This window comes from Balearica regulorum, chromosome 10 (assembly GCF_011004875.1).
Source record: "Balearica regulorum gibbericeps isolate bBalReg1 chromosome 10, bBalReg1.pri, whole genome shotgun sequence".
Lineage (NCBI taxonomy): Eukaryota > Metazoa > Chordata > Aves > Gruiformes > Gruidae > Balearica > Balearica regulorum.
The window spans coordinates 11,326,166-11,352,533 of record NC_046193.1 but is presented as its reverse complement, the minus strand read 5'-3'; the positions used below and the strand labels follow the sequence as shown (position 1 = coordinate 11,352,533).

Sequence of the window (26,368 nt, the reverse complement as noted above, 5' to 3'; positions counted from 1 at the left end):
ATCTAAACTCCATTTCCGGAGACACATACCAGTCTTTGAACTCAGGCAATGGTTATACCAGGGGTGGGCTACTACAGAGAGGACTGGTGTTGAAGGCCTGTGAGAAGGACGTGCCATAGTAGCTGGTGGTTCCGTGTCTCCTTTGCATCCCCAGAGCTCCAGAACTGGAGTACAGACTTTCCAAGTGGTCCAAAGGCAACTGGAAATCTGCAGAGAATTTCATACGGGGTCAGGATGTGATAAATGCTTGAGGTAGAAATCAGTCCAGGTGTTACTTAGCACCCCTGCTGCAAGAAGCGCTGGGGCAGCTCTTGTAACTGCAGTTGTGTAGAGTTTCTTTCTAAAATCTCGTGCAAAGTAAGAGATTTGCTTTGAGGACCAGTCCTGGCTAGAAGGAGGAAGCATTCCACATTCAGTTGTCCTAATTTTTTCAGCTTCTGTGCTTTCTGTAGAGGGTTCCCAAATAACCACTCATCTTGCTTTTACCTGTGAGCTTCGAGAAGTCTTTCCCTGAGTCGATATGGGCAGATACACAGGAAATGCCTAGAGCTGTCCCTGCTTCAGTAGCAGAAGCAGACTCGGAGCGGTCGTGCTGTCTGGGCAGCGAGGGTTATGGAAAGCTGTGTCTGTGGGTGTTGTATTTTCTATTTTGAAACTCAATATAAAAAGGCTGAGATTCAGTTTGTACAGAGACCTGTGGGTTTCGGAGGCATTGTAATATATCTGAATACATTTTGCTTGTATTGTTTTTAGCATCTCCCAGTCTGCCAAGAAGCAATCAAGCTTTTGCCTTCTCCTGGCCAGCTGGGGAAGTAAATGTGTCTAACAAATCTTCACACCCCAGAAAAGACTCGATTCCTTGGCAAGGGGATGATTCCTCAAGTTGAACAGTGACAATCTGAAAAATGCTTGCCTTGTTCTCCTGGCCTGGGATGAAGCATGTCCTTGCTGCATGCTACTCACCACGAGCGACCTTCTGAGGTCCCTTATCACCATAAAAGTTCCATTTTTATAACTCATGGTATTAGTCTGCAGCTCTGCATTCAGCCTAATGATTGGCTGATCCAGATAGCCTTGAAGGAGATGAGAAAATACGTCAATATTGGAAGGGAGGGACTGCGGGAAGAAAGTGGCATCATTTGACATTTGTGGGAGGAATTTCCTAATGGTTTGGTTTTTCAGAATGAAATTAATGGGTTAAACTTAGTTACACAGTGGTGTGCATCCCTGCCTCCTAACTCAGGACTAGCCCCTTGCAACCTGCTGAGGCCTGGGCTTTGTAGAGCTGAGTGTACAGCCTAAGGAGCAAAAAGAGCCATGCGCTGCTTCTGAGGAGATCGATCCCTCATGAAGCTGCCATCTCACACAGGGTCGGTTTATACACCAGGGTACCAGTAGCAGACTGGTGTTGACTTGTCCTAAACCGAGTGCCTAATTTTGCTGATATTCTACACAGAAAATGGATGTACTTTAGATGCCTCCTCGGAGTCCTGGAGGGAGAGAGGCTGCTGAAATGTTGAGAGCTGACTTCATTATTCCATCTGAACCTATGTGAAGGGATTTAACAGAAAAATCTTCTTTCCCCTGCTCAAACAGATTTCATCTAAAAGCCACCAAGAGAGCTGGGGATCTTCCGCACTCAAAGGATTTGGTCCCCATTGAAAGTACTGTCACCGCTATGTCCCTGGGGGATGTTCCTCCCTGTGACCCTGCACAGTACTCAGCTTAACCCTCATGTGAGCAGCAGTTGCATCACTTAGGCATCTAATCCCATTTATAACCCGAGATACCAGTTATAAGATGCCAATAAATTTTAAAAACGCTACAATAGAAAAGCCTATTATTAGGCCATCTAGGATGCAGTTCTGTCAGTGCAGGGTTATTCAATTAACTGGGATCCAAGTCATTAGTATGGCAGGGGTTTTTTGTTAATTGCTACTACCAGAGCAATGATTTAAAGCATTTCTGAATTTCAGTGACGTTTCCATTTACTGCCAATTGCCTAGGGTCAAATATTGGGCTTAAGGCATATGATGGTGTCCTCCTGCTGTGAACAACAACAGAAAAGCCTGTCCCAAGAGGTGCTCTTTCTGGGAGGAATGGATGCACACAGACCTCTTCTCTTTCTCATGCTGCATTGGAGTCTCTTTTGCAGGTTGCTCAGAAGTGCTGTGTAATGGTATGGATTTCCCAGCTTTTCCCAGGCTGTTTTCTCCAGGGCCTGGGAGCAGTTTTGGCAAGCAATGACCTAGTTGTGGTGCCAGGGCCTGAGTGAATTTGTGACCTCGTGCTTCACAGTTGGTTTTTTTTTTTTCCCCTGTGTCTGCTGCTGCTGTGCTGCGTGTGGAAACTGGAATAATATGTTCTGCCTGCGGGCAAAACCACCGAGTCCCACTGTCCTACGGCAGTGTTTCCTGGGTGGAAATGCTTCTTCTGCTTTAACTGAACGTACCCATCTGTGTCCAAGGTAGGATGCTCCTGCTGCCCACCTATTCCCCCCACCCCAGGTGCCAGTCTGTTCTGGTGCCCTTTGCTTCCGCCAAGCTTTCATTTCATTCTTGCTCTTCCTGTCCCCAGACCAGCTGCCTGCCCCGATGGAAAGGCTGTCCGTGCCCTTCTCATGGAAGGTAGCTCCCTGCGTCAGGGAACTCCAAGAGCTGCCCAAGTCCTAAGCAGTGAAACTTTGTTGTTTCAAAGTCACATTGACCTGAGTGCTGCAGCAAACATGTATAGCGTCTGCTGCCGTTGTTTCGCATGAGGGAGCTGCAGTCAAATATTAAAAAGGCAGCAAGAGCATTAAATTATTCGGCAACGGAACATTGTCATTCCTCCATAAAACTATTTTGACCTGTAGTTTTCTGTGGAGTCCATTGCTCTTAAATGTGCAGTGAGAAAGGAAATTAAAAATTAATCTTTATTTCCATCTCAGAAGAAAACCTTAATTCTCTGCATTGAAATTATACTCGTAATCCAGGGTAATAAATTATAGTTTTTAATTGCAGCTAGTCACAGCCAATCAAATGGGAATGTTTCTCTCCCTCTCTCACTTGCTTTAACTTTGCTATACAGAAGAACTCATGGAGTGCTGGAAAAAATTCACGTACATCCACCCAGACTCTTAACATTGTGTAGAATAAGCCCATTGCAACAGTTAGGCTCTGCTCTTGTCTGGCACCCTTGAGCCCATGACCTGAAAGTACCTTATGGGGACCAATTGACCCATACAGACAAGCACAGGGAAATGGGTAAATTCTACTGTTTCCATGTGGAGAAGGTATGGTGTGTAGCATCTTGTTCAAGGTTATGTAGTGAGTCAATGTTGAACGAGGAACAAAATCTTGATCCTGGTTCACCTGCTTTAGACTATCAGACAACACCCTTCTGAGCAGGGAATAGGAGCCAGGATGCCCTGCTCTGGCCCACTGACCAACTTGGCTGACCTTCAGGCATCTGAGCTCTGACGTCGTACCTCTCCTGACAAAAAGGATGGCTGGTTAAAGCAGATATTTGTTTATGCTCGGTATCTGGTGCAAGTAACCTCTGTGTTCTTTCACGTTACAGTACGTTACAGGCGACTGAAATGTTTCTTGGGATTTGACATTGCTGTATTGCATATGATGAAAGCTCCCTTGGAAATGGGCTTACTAAGGTATGTTGTGCTTTAGTACAGCTAAGGTGTTTCTGTTCCTGAATAACTGATGCTCTGCATGTGCCAGCTCTTTCCATTGCTATCCCACAATGATTATCTGAGTGCTTGCATGCTCGCTCATCCTGGCTGGCTGTCATCTCACCACTTGCACAGTGACACTTAGCCAGGGATTGTCGTCTCTAAGAACAGCCCACAAGGTGTTCAAATACCTGTGCAGTGCAGGTACCTGAAATGTTTGTGTAGCGCCTTTCTCCAAACAACCCACCCTTGGCATTTTATTTTTTTTTCACCCTGTCATATCCCAGCCAGTGAGATAGACCCGTGCTAATGAGGACAATTTTAAAGGTGTCTTAACGCTTCCAACCTCAGCTAGGAAAAGAGAGAGCCAACAGGAATACAATCCTCAGAAACAGTGGTGGTTGAAGTTTACAATTCTGATAATATAAAGCTCCTAGCTTTTTTCCTTTTTTCTTAATTGTACCAGTATGTGGAAGAGTGGACAAGAGAGAAAAAGGATGGAGAGGTGGCTAAAATATCACACAGAGCTGTGGGAATGAAATGAGGTCTACTTGACATAAAAACCTTAAGTGGTTATTATCAATATAATCACAGTGAAGGTGCTTGTTACTAATCAGGTTTAGCCTGGCATGTCTATATTCATTGATTTGAAAAAGACTGTAAAATCTCTGCGGTCAGGGTCTTCAGTCTGTGACTATTCCTCGTCATGGGCTCAGTTGCAATGAGAACAGTGTGGTGAAATCCTTATCCCAGGATGCATTAAAAAGTACAGACAAAAAAAGTCTGACAACATTTTTGCCCAAGAGCGCTTATGTTCTTGATGAGTAGTCCCTAGATTCCAGACAGGAGGTTTTATGGGGCCTTACTCTGACCTTGTCAATACTGGCTGTTTATAGAGAGATTTAGGAAACAGTGCAAACCCTTTACCAGGTGACTGTCTTTCCTGGTCAAATGATCAGCAGGACACATGTGTGCTGTGACAGTTGTGCAAAAAGGCTGATTTACCTGTGTGAAATTTCACAAGGGGAACACAAGGGAATGGCTGTCCTGGGTGCCATGGGGGAGCGCTCATTCACCTGCTCTGCTGCCTCAGCCCTAGAGCAAGCTTGGAAGTGAATTAGATGGTTACAAGGAGATAAATTTTGATGTTCCGGAGTTCTGCCGTCTCTGGACATCTCAGTTCTTTCATGCATTTTGTTACACAGAGCTCTCTCAGAAGTGTGTGTATCAGCAAGGGCTGCTTCCGTCTGAAGTCATGGAGATGAACAGCTTGCACTGACATATTCTGTCCTTCTGCTATAAGTGTGTAAGTTTTAGATTAAAGGTAACGTGCACTCACATATGGTAAGCACACCTCTGATTTGTTTTATCTGAGCTGCTTCTAAACGTGAATTCTATCCCTTTCTGAAGCAGGATTCACCACGGCATAACAAATTGAACTGCTTGGAGGCTTCTCCTGGTGGTCTAGTTGAATTTTGCAGTTAACTTCCTTCTCTTCTGGTTCTACCAATTGGATTTTACCCCTAAGTGATTCTCCTTTCTTGGAGCATTTAAACATGAATCAAAGCTGCATAGCTTTTCCAGTCTTTCACTGGTTTTCCTCCTAAATCGGTTCCTCACAGTTCTTGGTCATTTTTTTTATTCTGTCTTTATTTCCCACTTTCTCTCTTAGTTTCCTACAAATTATGCAGTGGTAAAACAATTGTTGGGTCTCTTCTCCTAGTTGTTGAAACTGCAGAACAGCATACATGGATTGCTGCTGAGGTGAGTAACAAATACAGTTTCTTATGGCTCGTGAAAGTGATTCTTAAATTTTGAATGAGACAAATTTGTGATGCAGAAAGCAGAGACTGCCAGTTATTCACCCAAAATTTCTGCTTCCCAACAAAGAGCAATCAGGGCGAACAGGAGAACGCTCAGCAGACTATGACTTGTATGTATATACATACAGACAAGGCTCCTTCTGGAAATTAAATGGTTTATCTAAAGTTATCAGACTGCTGACTGCTCTTTAAAAGAGGTACTTCAGGGCTGAGGAAATAACTGCAGTTCTGTTTGTCAAATCCAAGGGAAGAATGATCCTGGAATTTATTATCCTGCATGCGTAATTTTTGTATTTAGCAAAATATTGAAATGAGGATTTATGAACTAAACAAACATGTTTCCGGAAAATGATGGCAGCTGTATGCCTTTAGCAGTAGTGGCGGCATGGTGAATATATCTCATCAGAAAATCTTTTATTTTATAGGACAATAAAATTAGTGAATGAAAGCAAAAAGAGAGGTATAATGGATATGGATTTTAACAAGCGTATGAATCAATATCTCATGACATCTTACCTGAAAAAATGTAATTACATTTGACTAAGCAAGGACATGCAGAGAATAAGGAAAAGAGAATATAGGGGAAAAGAATAGTGGGGAGTAATCTTGTGACCATGGTTGGAGATTTGACTAAGACGGGGTGGCCTGGTTTTCAGGGTCTCAGCCAGTGGGTTTAATTCCGTGCTCTGCCAAGGACTTCACAAGGGCACATCGCTTCTTTTTTGGGGATCTTGGTTTGCCATTATTAAATGAAGAACTGTACTATTGCCCTTCTTGCTTGTGAGAACAATGGTATTTAAAATTGAAAGGTTCTACAAACCGTGGGAGTGAAGACCATGTAACAATGTCAGATTTTTCCACCCCTCCATATGAGTAATTATAAGAAATTACCCATTTCTCATCATTTCATGCTTTATGCACAAGGAGGGCAGACTTAGGTTCCTATTAGAATAGTAACATTTCATACACATTTTCCATCAGTGCAGTTATTGACACAAGCTGCAGAAACAAGAAAAATAAGGCAAAAGGTCTTTGACTATTGGACAACCCCTTCCCCACAAGTAACTGTTACACATCTGTTACAGGCAACTGATTTTTTTTTTTTTTTTCCCTCCTTTTATTTGACTAGGATTGTGTGGGAAGAGGAAAAAGACTTATCTGGTGTTTGGAAATTTTCTGTAGCGACAGCAGGAGAGAAAAAATGTCTTTTGCTTTTCCTCCATCCTGGAAATATATAAGAGCAACTCTTTGATGGGGGTACGGTGATCATTCAGGCTCAACGGCCATGTCATTTAGTGTTTGCTTGGTTTCCCCATGATTGGGAAGGAGGGGAATTGCCTTCTCTGTCCCCCTGCAGCCTGGGGACACCGCTGTTCCTGGGCCCAGGAGCATTTGCTTTTGCCTACTCCCCCAAACACATGTGCCAGCCAGAGAGATTGTCTCTAACGTAGGCTGAGCGGCTCTTCCTCACGCGCTCTTCTGTATCAAACACTTCCCACCTTGAAAACTTCCTTGGTTAACTGCTCATTTCAAAATCATTATTAATGTATTTGCTCAGGGATTTTGGAATTTAATTAGCCTCTTTTGAACTGCTCTTGGTGTGTTTGTCTAGAGAAACAGAAAATCCCTCCATGACTTGTTTGCTTTCTTCATTCGTTGGTTTTCACTGGAAGGGAAAGATACCGATGAGTTTTGCAGGGTCGCATCCTCCTGATGCGACTGGTGCTGCATCTGAGGATAAGCCGTGGGGCTCTGCGAAGGAGGCTGCTGCTTCTGCGGTGCACCGAGGCATCTCCTGTCCGGGGGAAGGCGCTGAGCGTTGGCACGGGCCGAGCTGCTGAGCAAGTAGGACTTGGTCAGCTGGTGGTAAGGGTCTGCGCAATGCTCGAGCACGTGGCTCGCTCTTAGTCCTGACCCAGACACGTTTGCACTATGGCAGCTGTGCTGGCTGAACAGGACTCCCATTTCCCTCTTCATTAGTTTCCCTTGGGAAATTCAAATCCCCGTCTGCAGTTTGAACGTATCCCACTTCCAGCAGCCAGAGGCCAATTGGCACAACGTTATTTTCATCTCCCTTCTTGGAAGTGCGCGTTCAGGGCAGCGGTTCTGCTACGCCACTGGGTGCGCAAGTACACGCGTGCAGATCTGCAGGCACTCCGTTTTCATTTGAAGGCTGTTTTAAGGTGTTTTGTTTGGTTTTTTTCCTTTTGTCCGATCCTGCTTTGAAAAACAAGGCTGGGCAGAGCAGGGACGGGGTTTCTGGTGTTCTCTGCCGCTGCGGGAGCACGCATATGCACTCTCTCTCTTGCAAACCACAGTGGTTATGACCACTGCCTCTGGTACTGTTGTATTGGTCCCAAATTGAGGAAGGATGACTAACTTAATCACTTGATAGTTTTGATTTCTAAAATTAAACAGCCTGCCATATGTGCAATACTGTTACTATATTTATGCCAGCAGTTAGCAGACAGCATCAGCTGAGTTAGTAGAGGGGCTTCGCAGCTGCAGCTTGTGCCTGTGCTGCTGTTGTGCGTAGGCAGATGTTTCTTCACCCTTTTCCTAAACACGGCCCTGTAGACATTTCTGTTGTAAAGACAAAAGCACTTGTGCTCAGAGCTTTCTGGACAAATTCTCAGCCGTTGCTTTGTAAACGTGTCCTGATGCTTTTTGGTGCGTTTCGGCTCCAAAGAACGAGTGGAAGAGCTGAGGGACTGGATCAAACCCAGGAGACAGTGCAGCAAGCCAGCACTGAAGGCTCCAGCTCCAGTGCTAAAGCAGCTGCTCTCTGAAGTGCCATGGAGAGCAAGTGAGCTGCAGAACGGGGCTTCCCTGGGGAAACCTGGAGCACTGAGTCACCTCCAGAGCTGTGCATGGCCCCAGGGGACATGGCACATGGCAGCAGCTGTCCTGGGCTGCCGGAGCTGTTTGGTGAATAAGGGGATGAGATGCCTTTCTCCCAGCATGTGCTTTGTAGGAGCTCAGTTAGCACCGTGCAGATTTATCTGGATTCTAGGAGAGAGGAAATCAGAGGAATAAGCAGTGGATAAAAGCCAAGGTGAAAAGTACTGAAGTGGAAGGAGTGGAGCCTTGTTCTCTGGAGGAGGACAGACTGAGGGATGAGATGTTAGTTGTTATTTTGGTTCAGGCAACATTTCTCTGTGGTCTTAGACGTGTTGCTTAACTTTGTTTTCCAGCAAGAAATCTGGCTTGTCTGGCAAAAGGATTAAGAGATGGAATTAATATTTAGCACTAACTAAGAGTGTTTGGGTGAAACTGAAATATTTTGACGTTAGATCAGTTTTTTACCAACTGACGGTGACTTATACGTGCTTGTGTTTGGTGTTGAACAACTGTTGGTGCAAAGTATTAGCAGCACTGTGTTTTGGTAGAGTTGCATGTGCTTGTTGAGTAGGTGGCAGGAGAGGGTTTGTTTTTCATTTGATTAGGCTTTTATATTTAAAACAATTGGAATCCTTGGAGATTTCTTTCTTGCAGAATAGGGCTATATGGATCTGGCAAGTGTATGCAATGGAAGCAGAGAGTATCTCTGTCTCTTAGGACAATGTCAAATTGAGAAACCCATATCAATTACATCAGAAAAAAATTATAGACAAGTTTCTGTGCCTGCTGCACACTCTCCTCTAAGGATACATGGATGATCCTGGGGTACAGGGACACCTCAGACCACCCAGGGGGGTGGCCCATGCACTTCATAACCCTGTGCAGTAACCTGTCACTTGTCCCTGCAACTTCTGGAGACTATCTTCCATACCCGAACATCATTCCAGTGTCTAGAAACTGTCTGTAGCTAGTTCTTGTTTGACTCTTAAAGTTGCATGATCTTGCATGCACGGGCCAGTTTTCATTCTGGAATTTCCCCACAACCTGCAAATTCTTTCAAATTTCGTTCACATATAGAGGCAAAATGGAACACTGACAGGTCACTTTTTCAAAATCTTCCCTCCAGTATTTCTTTTGCTGGGGGGAGTGGTGGTGGGTTTTTTTGATCCACTTCCTTCTGCTTCTTGTTTATTGGGAGCCAAGGAGGAGGCCTGTGGGACTGTTTGCTGTTGTTTATTAAGCTTGCTTCCTTCAGGAAGATTTTCAAGCCCACTGTGGCCGAGGCAGGGAAATGCCTTCCTATGCTCCACCTCTGCTCAGAGGGCAGGAGTCTGGCATACAAAAACAAACAAGAAAACCTTGGGAATAATCCTTTCCTAAAGAGAGACAGACCAGACTCACAGCATTTGAAGTTTTCTTCCGAAACCAGAGATCAGCATTTCCATGGATTCACAGAACTGCTTTTGTCCCTTAAAATAGCATTTGCCTTTGTAGGCAAAAGGAGCCTTTATGATTACTGTTTTGCCTGTGGATAGTTCCAGGGAAATGACTTACAATTCTCAGGTGTCTGGAAAGCATGGAGCACTGGGAGGGAAGGAGGGATGCTCTGTGCCAAAAGCAGCACAGGCAGCAGGCAGGTGAGCTGGCTCCTCTCTCTGGCTTGTCACCATGGGGTAGCTCAGCCTCCCTGCTCAGTTTCTGCATCCAAACAGTACTGTTTACCAGTATTATTAGTAATGATACATGATAAATCATTAACATTTGGAAAAGGCTTGAATTTATTTGCAGAGAGCTGCTCTGGGGATGCAACAGTGATGTCTGTGGGGGTTTTTTGTTTGTTGGGCTTTTTTTTTTCCATTTAGTTAACTAACTTTAAGTCCATACTTGGACTCATATTTTAAATGGTAAAACTGCAGTGTCAAGGAACTTGCTGCTTATGCCAGCAGGGCATTTGGCCCTTTCCTTTTTGCTGTGCTCCTTCTGCCTTCCATCTGAAAGGTGATGTGGGATATATTGATCCTAGCTTTTAGGACTTGTTCTATTTATGAACCTAGATTGCACTATAAAGGTACAAACACCATTTGAAAAGGGAAGATCTATATTAGAATGACAAAGAGAATAAATTAAAGCAGCCTCCCCTCTCTAATGGCCTGCTGGGCTGCCGTTACCGGAGGGAATGCCCCAGTGCTGTCTACCTGAATGATGCTTTAAAGTCTCCAGCATCAGGAGATTTTCTTGAGCACAGTATTGATTTTTGTTACCACATTAAGCTTTTAGCTTTGCAAATAGTTTTCTTTGAAATCATTAATATTGTGATGCGCAGCACGAGGGGTGAAATAGCTCTGCTGCTGTTGTGTAGGTGCTGTCTGTGATCACTTCCTTCTGCCCTTCCTCTCTTGAAGCCCCGTTCAGCTGATGCACCTCGAGGAGAGCAAGGAGAAAAGGAAGTAAAGTTGCAAGCCAGGATGGCCTCTGAACTGGGTGAGGAAGAACAATTTTTCAAGAAATTGAAGGCAACGGTTTAAGCTTTCTTGGTGGTTTTGAGCGTGGGGTGGGGGAGTCAGAGCACAGCCGTGGGCTGTGGTTGGGGTCCTCTGGGCGAGTACGTGGTTCTGTAGAATGGATGTGGGGAGGCTGCAACAGCTCATTGGGGGTTGAGAGCTGTCATCAGCATGTTTATTCCTGCTTGAACAAGGAATCTTCGATAAACTCAGTCATCAGGTAAACTCAGACTTTCCCACCTCAAGACTGAAGATAGTTAAAAGTGGTGACAGGGCAGGATTTGGAGGGCTGTTACTAGCATTGGACTGAGGTTTAGACCAGGTCCCAGGTTTCCTCCTGTTAGACTAACACAGCTGAATCAGTAAATCCAGATGGTTATGGTTTCAAATCTATCCAGCTCCCTGTTCAATAGGAACTGCTTGCAGACAGGAGCATGTTACTGCAGATGCAGCTATGCTGTTTGAAGCAGCTCATTCCCTCCCCTGTCTCCTCCCTCTGTCCTGCTTCCTAGCCTGGCTTCCCACTCTGAGCTATCCCTCACCCCAGGGGAGTGGGAGGGATACTACAACATAGGTGGATGCTGCAAAACTGTTGTCCTCTGCCAAAGAGTGCAGAGACCCCCACTGGGATGCCCAGGCAGAGTGGGGATTATCCACAGTGGGAATGGTCTCATCTTGCAGTTGTGTTGCAGGGGCAGATGTTAGTACCAGCTCTCTTGCTCTGGAGGAAAGAAGGGAAGAGGGCTTGGCTTTGCCTCTTGGCTGTTTCTGTTTGCTATTGGCTGTTTCTCAACCCCTGTGCAGCATCACTGCTGTGTCTAAACAACTTTGTCCTAGGATCTCAAAGGGCTTTAGAGACTCCTGTGCACCAATCTTCCTGCTGCTTCCAAGTGAAAGATATGGGACTCCTCCATTCTTCATGGGCAAACTGATGTCTCACATATGTCAGGCAATCATCTAGCAGCACATATCTGACCTTCACGTAGTTATGCTTGACCCTAGACATTATTTAGTGTAATGGGCCACAAGCCTCTATCCAACAGTACTGCCCCCTTTGCCAAATCACCTAAAAGCCAGTTTACACAGGACTTCCAACTTTCTAGGTGTTTCCCACTGCCTTGGGCAGGATCCAGACCCAGGACTCATCTTGCCCGTCCACAACTGCAGGAAGTCCGAAGGCTGCTAAAGGCGTTCCCTTTCAGATTGCGGGCAACATCCCCCTCCCCTTTGCACAGCAGTTGAAGAAGTCCCCTATGCTTTATTACAAGGGATGAAACAATGACATAGGACAAAAATAATCTTCCAGGTCCCGAAATAAATCCCTGCTTTCCCAGGCTGTGATTAGTCATTCTTGGATCGATCTGGCTCCCTGGTCCTCAGGGTCTGTGTGCATGAGCCCAACAATCTGAGTCCTTCAGGTCTAATAATATTGTTTCATTTCAGGACAGGGCAAGGAGCTTTTTTGCCCTTAACAATCCTGACATCACTGCTGTGGTGAGTTCCTGGGAGACATGGCGTTCTCAGAGGCAAGAGCATTCTGATACAGAAAGAAGGATGTTGTGATGTGGTCACAGAAATGACAAGAGCCAAAGGCCTTGTGCCTTCTGTGTCATCTAGCTCTCAAGGTTATTTTTAATGTCAGTCCTTCATGGGAAGGAGGGCTGGAAGGCATCTGGAGAAATTGCCTAGTCCCTTCCACTGCCCCAGGATAGAATCAACTCAGAGATTTGTTTTGATGCAGTGTAGCACAGTATGGGCTCTGCTCTCTGCTTCTTTGACCAGCTCTGCCTGTCCCACTCCCACCAGACCCTGTTGGACAACCCTCTGCAACGCACGTGGATGTTGCTCAGGTAGGAAGCTGCCGTGGCCTCCTCTCTCTGCACCGCACAGTCATTTCAAAGAATGCTGCAAAGCCAGTGCCCAGTTTATTTGCAGCGGCAGTTAACGGCAACCCATCCCATTGCTCTGGAGACGTGATGTTTATTCTTCTGTGTTGTCATCCTTCACCTAAAGCAGTAATTCATGCACACAAATTGTGTATAGAAAGCTGGAGCATTAGTAACAACCATATTTGTACTTTGATTTAGTTCTTAATATTTTGTTCTCTGTTGTGTCCCCATCCAGACAGCTCAAATAAGAGGCAGTCCTTCTCATCACTAGAAAGTATTTTGCAGGTTTGCTGACAGCATGGGTGCGTGGGGAAGTGATGAGCCTCCTACCTTAGCAAGAAGCAGAGAGCATTTTTCTTTTCTGTGGTCTTCTCCCCTCCCCCAGTCCACTAGTGTGTCAAAACCTTGAGTTTTGTGTAAAGTTGTTAAATAAGCTTCTAGGCAAAATAAAAGATCAAAAGGGGTCTAATTAGCTGCAGTCTGCTTAGGAATTGTGGATGTTCACCTAGTTTTATAAATTGACACTTTTAACATTAAAACTCAAAGCAAAAAACGATGTAATTATTCCCTTTTTTTGAAGCTTAGGTTTAATGTCTTTATTGAAAATTGGGTCCTTCTATGGCATCTCAAGATGCTTTATTCTATCAAATCTGGAGCAAGTAATTTTTCATTTTGGATTGTAATGTGGTATAAATGATAAGGCCCTGATTCAGAAAGCTTTTTTTTTTTTCTTCCCCTAACCCCCACTGCCAGCCTGTCAAGAAAGCTTCATAGTCACATCACAATAACCCTGAAGATAATCTATGGTTTGAGTCTTTGTGAAGCTGCTCACTTTAATACAAGGGAAAGAGTGAGATTTTGAGTTCTTGGTTAGGGTGCCTGAACTTAGCTTGTCATCACAGGATTTTTGGTTCATTTTATTTTTGTATCTTTTGCCTTGGCATCTTGTGTTTAGGAAAAGTATATTTCTACTACAACCCTTCGGTGCTGCGATCATGTATCTGGGAGCAGACTTTGAGTTGACTTTAAATCTCAGAGAAGGTAGCAGGTAGATTGAGAACATAGAATCATAGAATCGTTTAGGTTGGAAAAGACCTTTAAGATCATCAAGTCCAACTGTTAATCTGGCACTGCCAAGTCCACCACTAAACCATGTCCCTAAGCACCACGTCTACACATCTTTTAAATACCTCCAGGGATGGTGACTCCACCATTTCCCTGGGCAGTCTGTTCCAATGCTTGGCAACCCTTTCAGTGAAGAAATTTTTCCTAATACCCAATTTAACCTCCCCAGCACAACTTGAGGCCATTTCCTCTTGTCCTATCACTTGTTACTTGGGAGAAGAGACTGACCCCCACCTGGCTACAACCTCCTTTCAGGTAGTTGTAGGGAGTGATAAGGTCTCCCCTCAGCCTCCTTTTCTTCAGGCTAAACGACCCCAGTTCCCTCAGCTACTCCTCGTAGGACCTCTGGACCCTTCACCAGCTTCGTTGCTCTTTGGACACACTCCAGCACCTCAATAACCTGGTGGTTAAAGCAAAGGAGGGATGAGACACGCATAGATTAGTTTTGTTATACATTTTTCAATTTTGTTCTGATATGACCTGATCATGTGTCTTGTTTCCCTATCTCTGATCACTTGGATGTACTATGTATGATTCACATGTTAAACCTCACTAAATTTGACCTCAATAACCTAGAGTAGTGTGGATAGATGAGGGGGAGGGTCATCATGAATTCATACGTTAGATCTGAATGGGTTACTAATATTACTTACACTGTGGCAGGACACAGAGCCTCCATTTAGAACCGGAGGTTGATGGTGCTGGCATTTTACTAATGCATAGGAAGTCCTGGTGCCTGCCCTAAAGACATTACCACCCATAAAGAAAAATGGCAAATGCAGGGTTTGTGTGAGGGTGACTGCAGAAAAGGGTCAGTCTCTCAGTGAACTTTAAACTTTTTTTGGATGTTTATCTTAAAAGTTCATGCATATGGAGGTGGGTTTCTTTGATCTGAGATTCTCATGAGAACTGTCTTTGTAATTTCAACTGCTCCCTGGCTTGTGTCAGAAATACTGTGAGTGGGGTCTCCTTGGGGATTTGGCACGGCCCAGGTTTTAGCTGGGCTGGAAGGGAAGTGGGACGAGATTTATGCATCAGAACAGGGTTTGCAGTAAAGAAATTTTTATTGGCATCTTTTATATTGTCCTTATTCAAAAGTTTCAATTCTTGATGATCATGCTGGGCATGGGTTCAGAGTTTCATTTGTACTTGGCTCAGCTCTGATGCTGGAGAAAACTTCCATCATAGGAGACAGATCATTTTCCTTCAAAAGCATCATTTCTCAGTAGATGGTAGAATTGGATTAGGGCTTTCTTTAAGAATACAGTAGGGATTTGCTTGAATTTTTCCAGTTCTGCTTCTCTGATGCAGTGTGATGATCAGAGGAGAGCTTTTCAGGTGTCCCTCTGAAAGTCTGAGAGCGGTCTAGCTACTTGCTTCTGTGGGTTTTTCAGTAAGTAGAGCTCACTGAATGAAAAGCTTGGTACATCCATATGTTATTGATTCATAAAGGTTTTCCTGAGAGAATGGGTGTTCGTTCTTTATTACTCCCAAATTATTTCAGTGGCTAACTAGTAAACAGACATTGCTTTCTAACCCCGAGACCAGCTGCTTTTTGGAAAAGGTTCAATTGTTCTTTCTTTGTGCATGCTCTACATGGACTTTGCTGCCATACAGCATATGCATGGTCCAAGACCTTTTCCCGTTTGCTACGTAGCCAGATTCTCAGTGGCTTCAGTGGGAAGAGCCAGAGCCCAAAAGCAGCACTGGGAGCCACTGCAGTTTGATGCAATGAGCAGCTGATGCAATTTGGTGGCTGATGTAACATAAGGCTGCTTTTGTTAAGGAGTTAATAAAGGGAGTTTTGGTCCCTCTGTCCCACCCAGAGCAAGAGGAGGTGGATGTTCCCTCTGGCTGTACGTTGGGTGGAGGACTTGATCTCCTGTGAACAGACAAAGGTTGTGGAGCTACTCCGTGCCGTCGAATATGTTGCTGGGAGGGTTTATGCCGTGCAGAGCATCACTCCTGGGAAGCTGAGCTTGGACAGCACAGAGCAGCTTGCATCTGGCTCTCGTACTGCCATAATGGTCATTAAATAACACTGTAATATTTTAGAGCTCAGTGTTTTTGTTTAAGTATTAAATAAAGATTTTCTTTTAAGGGAATTTAGCTTAATCATCTGGTTGTGTGACTGACTTGAGTAGGAGCACTGAAAGTCTGCAAAATTCCCAAAATGCACCAGATAATGAAAGTCCTTACCATTTCATAAACTATACAAGATGAAGTGACTGGACCAATAGGTTTGTGATCTGTGACTGAGGGACATGAACGTGTAAACATGTTAGAGCTAGGAAACCCACACTTCTACCAGAATACACAGCTGCTATCTAAGGTGAAGAGAATACTCCCTTTGGTTTTTGCTTTGTCTCCCCTAGGTTGCTTATACCAACCTGCCTACACTAAATGCAATTTTTTTTTTTCCCCTTTTTCCCTGTTCTCTCAGGAACATGCAAGTCTTGTAAATTCCAATTATTGTTTAACCCTTTTGAAAGTCACCTAAGTTGGCAGATACACTGTACAGCTGCCCCTCGAAACCACTGTATTGCCCAGTGCTTTAGTGCCGATCCAAAAATTCCCAGAGTGTACGTCACCCATTAGGTAATGGAGAAATTCTTGTCTGAACTTGGGGTTATAACTGCACATTAAAGAGTTGGATTAGACAGGTTATTTATATGTATTATTACTAGGTTTTGACTACCTACAAACTAGGGCATTAATCATGTAATTATGTAACTTATGATTGCCTAAAAATGCTCCCTCTTCAAATGGCCATTGCAAATTTGATCTTTCCTCTGCTGAAGTGACCTGTCAGCTGCTCATTGTGATTCATTAACTATGTTGCAACTGAGTTATAATCATCACTAGTTTTACAAAATGCATCCAAAACCAAGGATAACCTTTTTTGTTTTCGCTGAAACAAGCTGTCATGGGTGTTGATGTGTGTCTCCCTCACCTAGAGAAGTCCATCAGGTCTTGGTTCTAAAGCTCACTTCCAATGTTTTCGGTTCTTGAGAGTTTCTTAGGAGTCTTTAAGAATAAGAAAGCCTCTTGAGAGCAACACATCAGCATACAGAAAACAGAGATTTGTAAAATAATATTAACTTCTATAATTTTTTGGGTCCTATAAACTTAATTTCAGATTACTTTCTTTTGACCATTTTGTTTTCAGAAGCATTCATCAGAGTGCTGGGTCTCAGTTTCCTTTCGGCTGACAAATTTTGGAGTCAGACAAGATACATCTCTCCAATTACTGCTGGATAAGGCTTTTAAGTAGAGATAATGGTTTTTATTAGTCAGACTAGTATGGCCAGAGAGCTTCGGCAAACTTTGAGGCATATGAGCCTGAAGCCTGAAACAGAAGCTTTCAATGCTAAGCACATGCCAAATAAGTAGCTGCTTGGAGTTTAGTTAGATACATGTCAATTAGGTGATAACAGCGACTACAAAATATTGATAGATTATTTGTAAGCATTGTCTGGGACACAGATGATGGGTGGCAGAATTTTATGAGGAAGAGTCTTTCTGTGTCTTAGGTGTGCGAAAGGTGTGTTTCTCTTGAATGATCCAGTGGCAACATATGAACATGAAAGCTCCTGCTTTATTCTCAGGAGTGTCTGTCCTCCTGAAATGACTCAAATGTGCTTCAAATTTCCTTCCCTTTCCATCTCTGCAGGCTTTTGCAGGAAGCCTGGAAAATGGCTTTTACATTTTCAGCCTTTTCTGCTCTGACACAGGCAGAGTAGTCTTCAACATGGAAGCTGAAACCCTGTCCCTGGGGTAGCGAGTCCATGGAGAAGGTCACATATGACTGACAACGCTGAGCTAGCGAGATCTGCTGTTCTGGTTTTGTCAATAATTACCCTAGTCTGACAAAGGTTCTACCACGAGCATTGTGGTAACTTCTTGAAGTTGATTGGGAGCTATTAAAGAGTGATAAAAATCAGATATTTCTGACCATGGTGATCAAAGGAGGAATTCAGTGATACTACAATAGGTGCTTGGAGTTCTCTGGGCATTGCCATCAGTATTGTTAAATGACCCAAATGCTATGGCTATGTTGGGTAAATAGCAGCTTGGGCAGGTATATAGAAAAGAAGTTCTTAGGAGACAGGGAGTTCAAAGCGACAAAATAACTCACTTGCAAACTGTCTGCTTTCCTTGAACACCAGTGGCTGTCGTATTGTGACTGCCAGCTGGGAGGTTGACCCCACATCCAGAATCATGATTTATTCAGAAACCTGCATATTTCCTCTCTCAGTTTTTAGACGTGTTGCTTGTGGTCTAAAGAACAGTTCCACCAGCTGAGCTGTTGAGGGTTTCTTTCTGGCTGAGGTTACAGGACACATGTTAAAAGCTGGTGTCAGGTGAATGTTGCCTAAATGGATTCTGAAATTTTCTTCCCCCTTTAATGAGGGTAATTTAATGCTCCTACCCTGAGTATAGGAATATGCTAATTTGGGAGCACACATCCTCCACTCTGCCATGCTGAAAGATTTTAGCAGCCTGTGTGAAGAAGTTGGGAGGCTTGGTGTATGGAAAGCGTTACGCCGAGAGCTCGGTGAGGGTAGCCACCAAGTCCCCTGATAACCCAGAACGTTTTTTTCCCCTTGTGTTGTCTTTCACACAAAATTTGTGGGCATCTTCACACTGCTTGGTGTGTGGAGCAGTGGCTGGGGGCACATTGGTTTGCTGCATCTCAGGCCTTTCGTGCCTGAATCCCCAAATTGCCTGAACCCACCACACGCTGGAACTGTGTGAATCTCCTTGTTCCTGCTGACCAACAACCAGCAATTTCCCAAGCATCTAGTACATGTGTGTGTAGTACTGAGTCATTTCTTTGGGGCTATTGTTTAAGTCTTCAAACCATGGAAGGAAACTGGGAGACTGTTTAGATGTCACTAAAGGTCACTGGCTATTTTTCTAGATTACCTTAAGGAAAACCAAAACTGCACAAAAAGAATATTCAAATTGTGAAGCCAAGACTTTGAAAAATATTTTTGCTGCCAAACTATCACAAATTGCTACAAAGCATGTGCGAACTGATTTTTCAGGGGCTCATAGCTTGGTCAAAGTTGTGTTAGTCTCCAAAATACTGTAGAAAATTATTCCCTGGCACCATTGTGACCTTCCTGACAAATTTGAAAGTAGAGCTCCAAACTATAGCACTGAGACTGTTCAACCAAATGCTTGCAAGAGATATCAGTTGTTTGTTTTGTTTTGTTTTAACTTGGGTAACAAGTTTTCCTGTAGTGGAAGAACTGCATTAGCTAAAATTTTCATCCCAAATTCCAGCCAGAGCAGACAACCAGCATGGAAAGCTTTCATTCAAAAGATTAAAGTCTGGCAAAATTCTGAGCAACCAGAGTCTTATAATAGTGAGTTTTGTACAATATGGTCAGCCTATCAAAGGGAAATACTTTTTTTCTGTCTGTTTTGGTTTTGATGTCATTCCATCAAATATTTAATTGGGAGACACAGCGTTAGCTTCAAACTCATTTTGAAGCAATGAACATTAGTCAGGCATAAACAAGTGGGCTTGAGGGCAAACTACACGATTGCCAAGTGGTGGGAGAGATTCTAACAAGGGGCTTTGCAAACCGCTTTCCTGAGTGAATGAAATTGCTGCAGAGCAGAAAACAGACCTCAGCCTGGGCTCTGGTGGAAGGAAGCAAGGCTTGTACGGCAGATGGGAGGCACCCAAATTGCACAGTCTTGAGCAATGTATGCGAGAGCTGAGAAAAAGCAGGTCAGGTTGGGAACGCTCTTAGCGTGCAGACCTTGCATTGGAGTGATCTAGGCAGGAAGGTGGTGGTGGACTTGGACAATGTGGTGCAGCTGAGTGGTGGCTTGATCCAAAAGCCTGTCAGCCTGCTCTCTTGGGGATGGCAGGGGTAATCTTCTGGTGATTTAGAAGCAATTTATGAGGTTAAATTGGAGGTTATGAGGTTAAATTGGCCCTGTGCAAATGTGGGTCAAAATGCTAATATGTACATATACAAAAACTGTGCGGGCAGCAAGCTTCTTGAAAAATCAAACTTGCAGTGACCAGACATCAGGCAGCAAAAAATGAGGAATAACCTTTGCCAATTCTCAGTCATCGCCACTGCAGAGCATTATAGATGAGGACTGCAGACCAGAGGCAGGTGGGACTAACTCAAGGTCATGGTTCGAGGACAGCTGAAGGTTCACTTCCAGGTCCATGGTCTCATGGCTGGAACAGGCTGCCCAGAATTACTGGGAATATGTTTGTTTTTAATCTTTGCATTGTTTTCCTTGCTGAGATGCCTGGAATTTATCTCCAAATTATTTTGGAGGGGAAATGTGATCATAAAGCTAGAGCTTTGGGCTATGCATGCTTCTTTTCAGGCTCCTAACATCTTTGGAAGGGGTAAGTGTTACTCACCTGCCTCCTCTTGTTTTTTGACAAGGAGAGTAATTAAAAAAAAAAAAAAAAGAGTAATTTAAAAAAAAAAACCACCCCAACATTTTAATCCCTTACACTGAGTTCACGTCAGCTTTAGCTTAACTCAGTACACATTGCAGGAACTTCAGGAGGTGTTTTATGTTTGTTAAAATAGATTTGGGTCTTTTATTGCTTTTATGACTCTATCCCTAACTAGGGCCAGAGCCTTGTCATGACTGGCATGTGCAGTGGGTAGAGAAGTCCTGCCCTTAGTGGCATAAGTGAGAGAAAGCTGCTCAGCCCTGGGATGAGACTTGCTGAGCAAACAGCGTGCCCAGCCTTCGGTTCCTGTGCAGTTCCTTACACACAACCCTGTGCTTCCTCTCCTGTATCTCTGGAGCCTCGTAAGACCCTTCCTCTTCCCAGCGTATCGCATTGCAGCTGTCTCAAGCTGACTGGCACTGAATTGCCACTCCTCAGCCTGCCCTTGTTTTTTTCCCAAGCAGAAGGAAAAGGCTGAAAGTTCCCGGTTTCTGCGGTCACCGGCCAACTGTTCCAGCGAGCTCATATCTGCCCTGTTGAGAGACGTCTGGGCAGGGCGAGAGCATGAATGCAGCCGAGGAGCACCGGTGTCAGGCAGGCATCGTGCCTGCCTTTACCAGGCTGATGGGAACAGACAGGGACAAAGGTAAAGCTTGAGGCATGAAAAGGCTGCTTGTTGCAGTGTTTCACGGCCAGTGAGCATGACCAGCCTTCAGGGCTAATTACCAAAGGAGAGAGAAGTATGTTCTTGTCAGCAGACCTACAGGGTTACTATTTAATGAAGCAGACATGCAGGTAGCTTGTTCAATGGCATGAGCGAGTGACTGACTTGTGTCCACAAGGATGTAGGTGTGCGTGGCGAGGTGTTTCAGGTGGCTTTCGACCCCTGGTCTTCTCTCTGAGCGTAGCTGGGCACAACTTTCCTTCTCATAGCAGTTGTGATCTGCAGCCTGCTTTCCTCTTCTCCACTTTTTCCCCTCTGCCTTCTCGGCTCTTCTTTTCCCTTTTTTCCTCTCCCATTTTCCCCTTTTTCCTACCCCAGTACCTCTTGTTTATTCCATCCCCTCCTTTCAAAGCTTTCCACCTTGTTTTTTCATTCTCTTTTTCAATTAATGATGCTAAATGGCATTGAATAGCTGCATCATCACTACTTCATCAGGCCTGCCCCAGTTCCCTGCTAGTAGTTTGTGGAGCATGTGTGAGCCAGAACAGCCAGTATCCTCTGTGTGTTTGCATCAGGGTCCCCCGCCGATCGCAGTTGCTCAGCACATGTGACAAGTGTTACTTGTCCTTTTCTTGGGACTGCCCATGGAGGTGTGCAGGGGGTTGGTGAGCTGTGCCAAACCCTGGGGTTGTGCTGGCGGGGTTACAGCGAGCGTGAGGATGCCTCCGTGCTACAGGAATCCCTTTGTACTGCTGTGTAGTCATATGCCCCAAAATTAGTTGTGTGTTATTCCAGTGCCTGTGCTGGTCTCCATGGGAGAGAAGGAACAAAACATAGGGGAATTAATCAAATGGTGATTCCCCCTCCAAACCAGTGGGTATGGGCAGACCCAATGGCTCTTTCTGACTGCTGAACTCCTACTCTCAATTCATACAATTTACTCCATCCAGTATCACCTCTCAGACCTGTCCTCACTTCTAGACTGGAGTAGATATTACTAAGGATGAGTAGCAGCTATGGTGTGACTCCTCTCAAAGTTCATTATGAGAATTACTCATTAACTCCACTGCAACCTATGTTTTGCCCTGACAGCAGAGCTATGTTTGACAGGAGATCTTTCTAATGCAAAAGTTGATTAATATATATATTAGACAGTTATGGATCTCCTCTAACAATGTCCTTTGTGCATTTACCGGAAATGATAATTTGATTGTACCTCCCATGGTATTGGGAGGAAGATGCCAATTTAAGACTTAGTGTGCCAGCAGAGATTGTGAAGCACGACGGCCCGGGTGTGTATGGGCAGCACAGACAGGTCAGCAGTGACATGCATTGGCAGAAACTTTGGGAGCCTACTATTCCCTGCCTCTGGGGATGTCCCCTGGATTCTTTTCACAGGGAGTTCACCAAGGTATGACAGTTTGAAAGGAATGTATTTGACTTGTATGTTCCCTGGAATTCATGCTCTGCTTTCTCTGTAGAGAAAACATCTAAATTTTCTTTTCCTGGGATATTAAGCAAACAGATCTTGGGAAAGAGCCAGCCTTTCCTTTATTATCGTTGTCTCTGAATGCTACACAAACCACCTGATAAGAGGTACTGAAGATGTTTTGGTATACAGTTGTGTGCTTGGCCTTGTTTCAGGATGCAAAAGTGGCTGCCGTCCACAGGAGCACACGGGGCTGGGATGCGAGAGTCAAAGCTGTGCTACTGCGCGGATGCTCTGCATCCCAGCCTCTTGTTCCGTGTCTCTACAGAAAAGACAGGCTGTTGGAAAGCAGCCCTTGCCAGCTCCAGGACCTGTCACCGGTCCACTTGTAGTCATGCTAGGAAATGCGCTTGTTTATAGTTGTGCTGCTTCACGCTTCCATTTCTCCCAACAGGATCCAGGCCAGCTCTCCGACTCCGCAGGCCTGTGCTGTCCCCTGGGAAGGGGCTTCCTGCCACACTGGCTGCTGGTGACCTTGCAGGGGGCATGGAAGTGCTGGTTGTCACAGCACCAGAGGGAGCAGAGAAAGATGCAACAGCATCAAGAGCCAAGATGGAAGGAGTAGAAAAAGCCACTGCAAAACGGGAGGTAGAAAGCCCAGAGGGAGCAGGTCCAGATGGAAAGACAGTCACTGCTGAAGGAGCAGCAGCAATAGCGATGGAAGCATCAGAAAACCCAGAGGCAGAAAGAGTTGCTGAAGCGTTTGCCAGGGCAGCAGAAAGGATTGCAGTATCAGAAGTAGCCAAGGTGTTGCAATCAGCAATAGCTGAGGTAGAGACCCCGGCAGCCTTGGGTTCCCACTGGGGTGGAGGGGCTGTGGGTGCATGTTCCCTTGGCTACGCTCGCAAACACCTGGTGGGATGGGAGGCTGCAGCTCCAGCACCGAGGCTGACCCTGGCCTTTCAGCCTTGCCCTCTGAGTGCCTCAGGTGGATGGGACCATATTTCTGCTTAGCCTCAAGCTATGGGAGAGATCTTAATTTTGAAAAAATTGAAAGCAGTAAAAAAAACCCCAAAACCCTGAAATTCCTGCTGACAGTTTGTGTTCTTTTCCCATCTGGTTTCCCTCTGTCTTTCAGATGAGCTTTTTTTCATGATAGCGGGCACTTTATCACGCCTGGTATAGTTAAGGATACAAAGCACTCTCCATTACAGCCCCGCTGGCCACATGCTCATCCTGTTCTAAAGCATTCATATTTGGGGATCAAAAAAGGTCCATGCGTGGTGTTTACTCAGCAGAGAATTTTTATTTGACGTTTGAGCAATTACGCCTTGTGTTGTTCGTGAGTTTGCTGAGGGTGATAAATGCACTTTTCCCATTTGAAAAACCTGTCTTTTAACATTGACGATGTGGTGACAGATTTTCAGCAGGGCTGGGAGTCAGATTTGCCAGGGCTCAGTGTCCAGTCCAAGCACCAGATTTTCAGATGTGTTCGGCACCCAGCGGCTCCCCATTGGGTGTGAGGCTTTTGGGCATGTTTGTTCCCATGTGTGGAGCTCATTTGAAAAGCTGCCTGCAGCACCACCGAGCATCCACCTTCTGCTCACAGGAAAATCTGGATCTCATCTCCCTGGGCTCTGATTTCATTTTGGTTTGCAGGGTCAGCTTGCTGCTATCACTGTTTCCTGGGCCCCAGAGCTGTCTGGAGTACATGACGTTCCTGTAGGGTATCTTCTAACTTATTCCCCAGTTTGGGCAAGTAGCTTCAGTCAGGCTCTTCCATGTGCGTTTGAGTTTCAGCATGGTTTTTGTGTCTTGTGGAGATCTGCTGGATTTAGGCACAGGCCAAAACAATTCCCTAAATCAGCCTGTGAATAGGGACATTTATTTTTAAATATCAGCAGCTTAATTTCTAGTGACTTTTCCATTGCTCACATATTTATTCTCTTGACTTTCCAGCTCAAAGAGAAGAGGAGGAGCATGTGGCTAAAGCCAAGGAACGCCGCTCAGCAGGAGGAGGAGGACTGGGCAAAAGAGGGAGAGATGAAGTGAAGAAGAGGTGGTGTTCTAGGTCATACCTAACGGGGGCTGCTACCTTGACACTGAGCACTGTGACCGCTCCAGAAATGCAATAGGGCTGCTGATTACATCTCTTTTGTGAGTGCCCATACTATTAAAAATAAAGATATACCATATTCTGCACACGGTAGCGTTCATGGTCTTTCAAAGGCCCTAATTTTGAAATAGTCTAAATATAGGGTCAAGTTTTCATGCCTGTAGGCCAAGAGGTGGTCCATGGGAGCACAACTAATGTGAATTAGTTTCACATCCAGACAGAGCAGGTGTATTTGCCAGCAGTCTATCCAGCTTGCCCCAGCTCTGAAGTGTGTTTCTTGCCTAGATGGGAATGGTAGGTATGATCTTTTTTTTTTTTTTTTCCTATTTCTGCTTATTCATCTGGAGCAAGGAATAGCAATGTCTCTCCATCCAGTAAGATAATGGTGAAATGCAGAACAGAAAAAGTCCACAAGAAGTTCAAGAAGTGGAAAACTACATCTTCAGAATAGTGGTGGACTTGTCAGCATGAATGACATTCTCCAGGCAGTGCAGATTGATCGTTAAAACAGACCTTCTAATTTTGGGGAGGAAAAACCATAAAGTTTGTTGTAAGATTGCTTTCTCAGCCTGTGAGGTAAAGGTAGGTCTGCGCTGAGGTAAGAGTTGGGTGACAGGGCAGTTGCGGTAAGAGGTAAGTAGTGATAAAGTGTTCTAGTCCCATGCTTGCCGCAACAAAGCCGGTCTTGTTGTGTCTCCCAGGTTTTCCTGTGAAGGACGATCACAACTTAGAAGTGTCTGATGCCATCAGCAAATGGCTGCTTCATGAATTCCCTCCAAATGCTTCATGGTTTGACGCTCCAGGCTTGTGTTTAGCAGCCTGGGGAGATGGTATCAAATCCACACTTGGATAGAAAATTTCTGAACCAAATGGAAGTGGTAGCATGAGTGCCTGTGTGTGATTTGTTGCTGCACCCCAGGTGAGGTGACTAGGCAATGCCACCCAGTACTCCGGGTGAAACAGAAAACAGTTCCCTGACCACAGATGATCTGTAACACTTTTGGAAAGAGTAAACATTGCAGCCCTGCATTCTTCCCCAAAATCCCTGTGAGTATTGACAACCCATCTCTAAACTCCTGTGTAGTTGCATCTGGATGTGATATTCTCCATAGACCTTACTTCCAGCTTCTAGTGGAGTTTCTGTGGGAAACACAGCACTTGTTCTGGTGCACCCCAGAAGTGGCAGCATGTTGGTAGCAGCTACAGCATCACATGGAGCTGTTCTCTGTATGAAATGGGGTCTGTTGGGACAGAACCTGCCCCCACCCCAATATAACAGGAGGGCGTCAGGGATCCTGCAGCTACCCCACGCCAAGCTGACTGCTGATAAGACCTCTGTCTCCCTCTCGGGAAACATGTCCTTGTATTGCAGCAAAGTCAAGTGGTTTCAGTGCCAGACTTGGGTCTTTGCACCTCTGCAGCGCACCCAGCACCCAGTGCACCTCCGCCAGCTTCTCTCTCCGTGTAGTGACAGGCTGGGGAGGAGAGAGGAGGGGAGAACAGCAGTGTCTGATTAAAACTCAGCCCCCCTGGCCCTAGATCTGAGGAGACAGAGCCCGCCTTCCCTTCCCTTACAATAATTTTATTTTATTACAAAAAGAGCCCATATTAAAAAGGCTCATGATTATGTTTTCTGTTCACCAAGACTTTTCCTGTATTCGACCTTTGGATAACCTCCAAGGCTTGCAAACATTTGAAAGGAGTAAAGGAGCTCGTTTTATTGCAGGGCCTCAGCATACATTCTTTCCAGCCTATCTTTAACATCAGTTGACAAGAATTATATAATTGCAGTCTGTGATCCCTTTAAGGCTAAAACGTATTCGTTTTCCCTCAAAGAACACTTCAGGTTTCAGAGTTAAATGTATACT

The 26,368-nt window shown here is 44.9% G+C and overlaps 1 long non-coding RNA gene across 2 annotated transcripts; it reads left to right on the top strand.

Moving 5' to 3' along the window:
• Positions 1 to 3,559: 3,559 nt before the first annotated feature.
• LOC142603212 (uncharacterized) lies at positions 3,560 to 24,541 on the top strand. Of its 2 annotated transcripts, XR_012837101.1 has the most exons (4): positions 3,560 to 3,649; positions 5,391 to 5,431; positions 22,839 to 23,215; positions 24,344 to 24,541. It is a non-coding gene; the product is annotated as an uncharacterized LOC142603212 (long non-coding RNA). The 2 variants fall into 2 exon arrangements; XR_012837102.1 differs by lacking the exon at positions 5,391 to 5,431 and having other exon boundaries at positions 3,566 to 3,649.
• Positions 24,542 to 26,368: the final 1,827 nt, after the last annotated feature.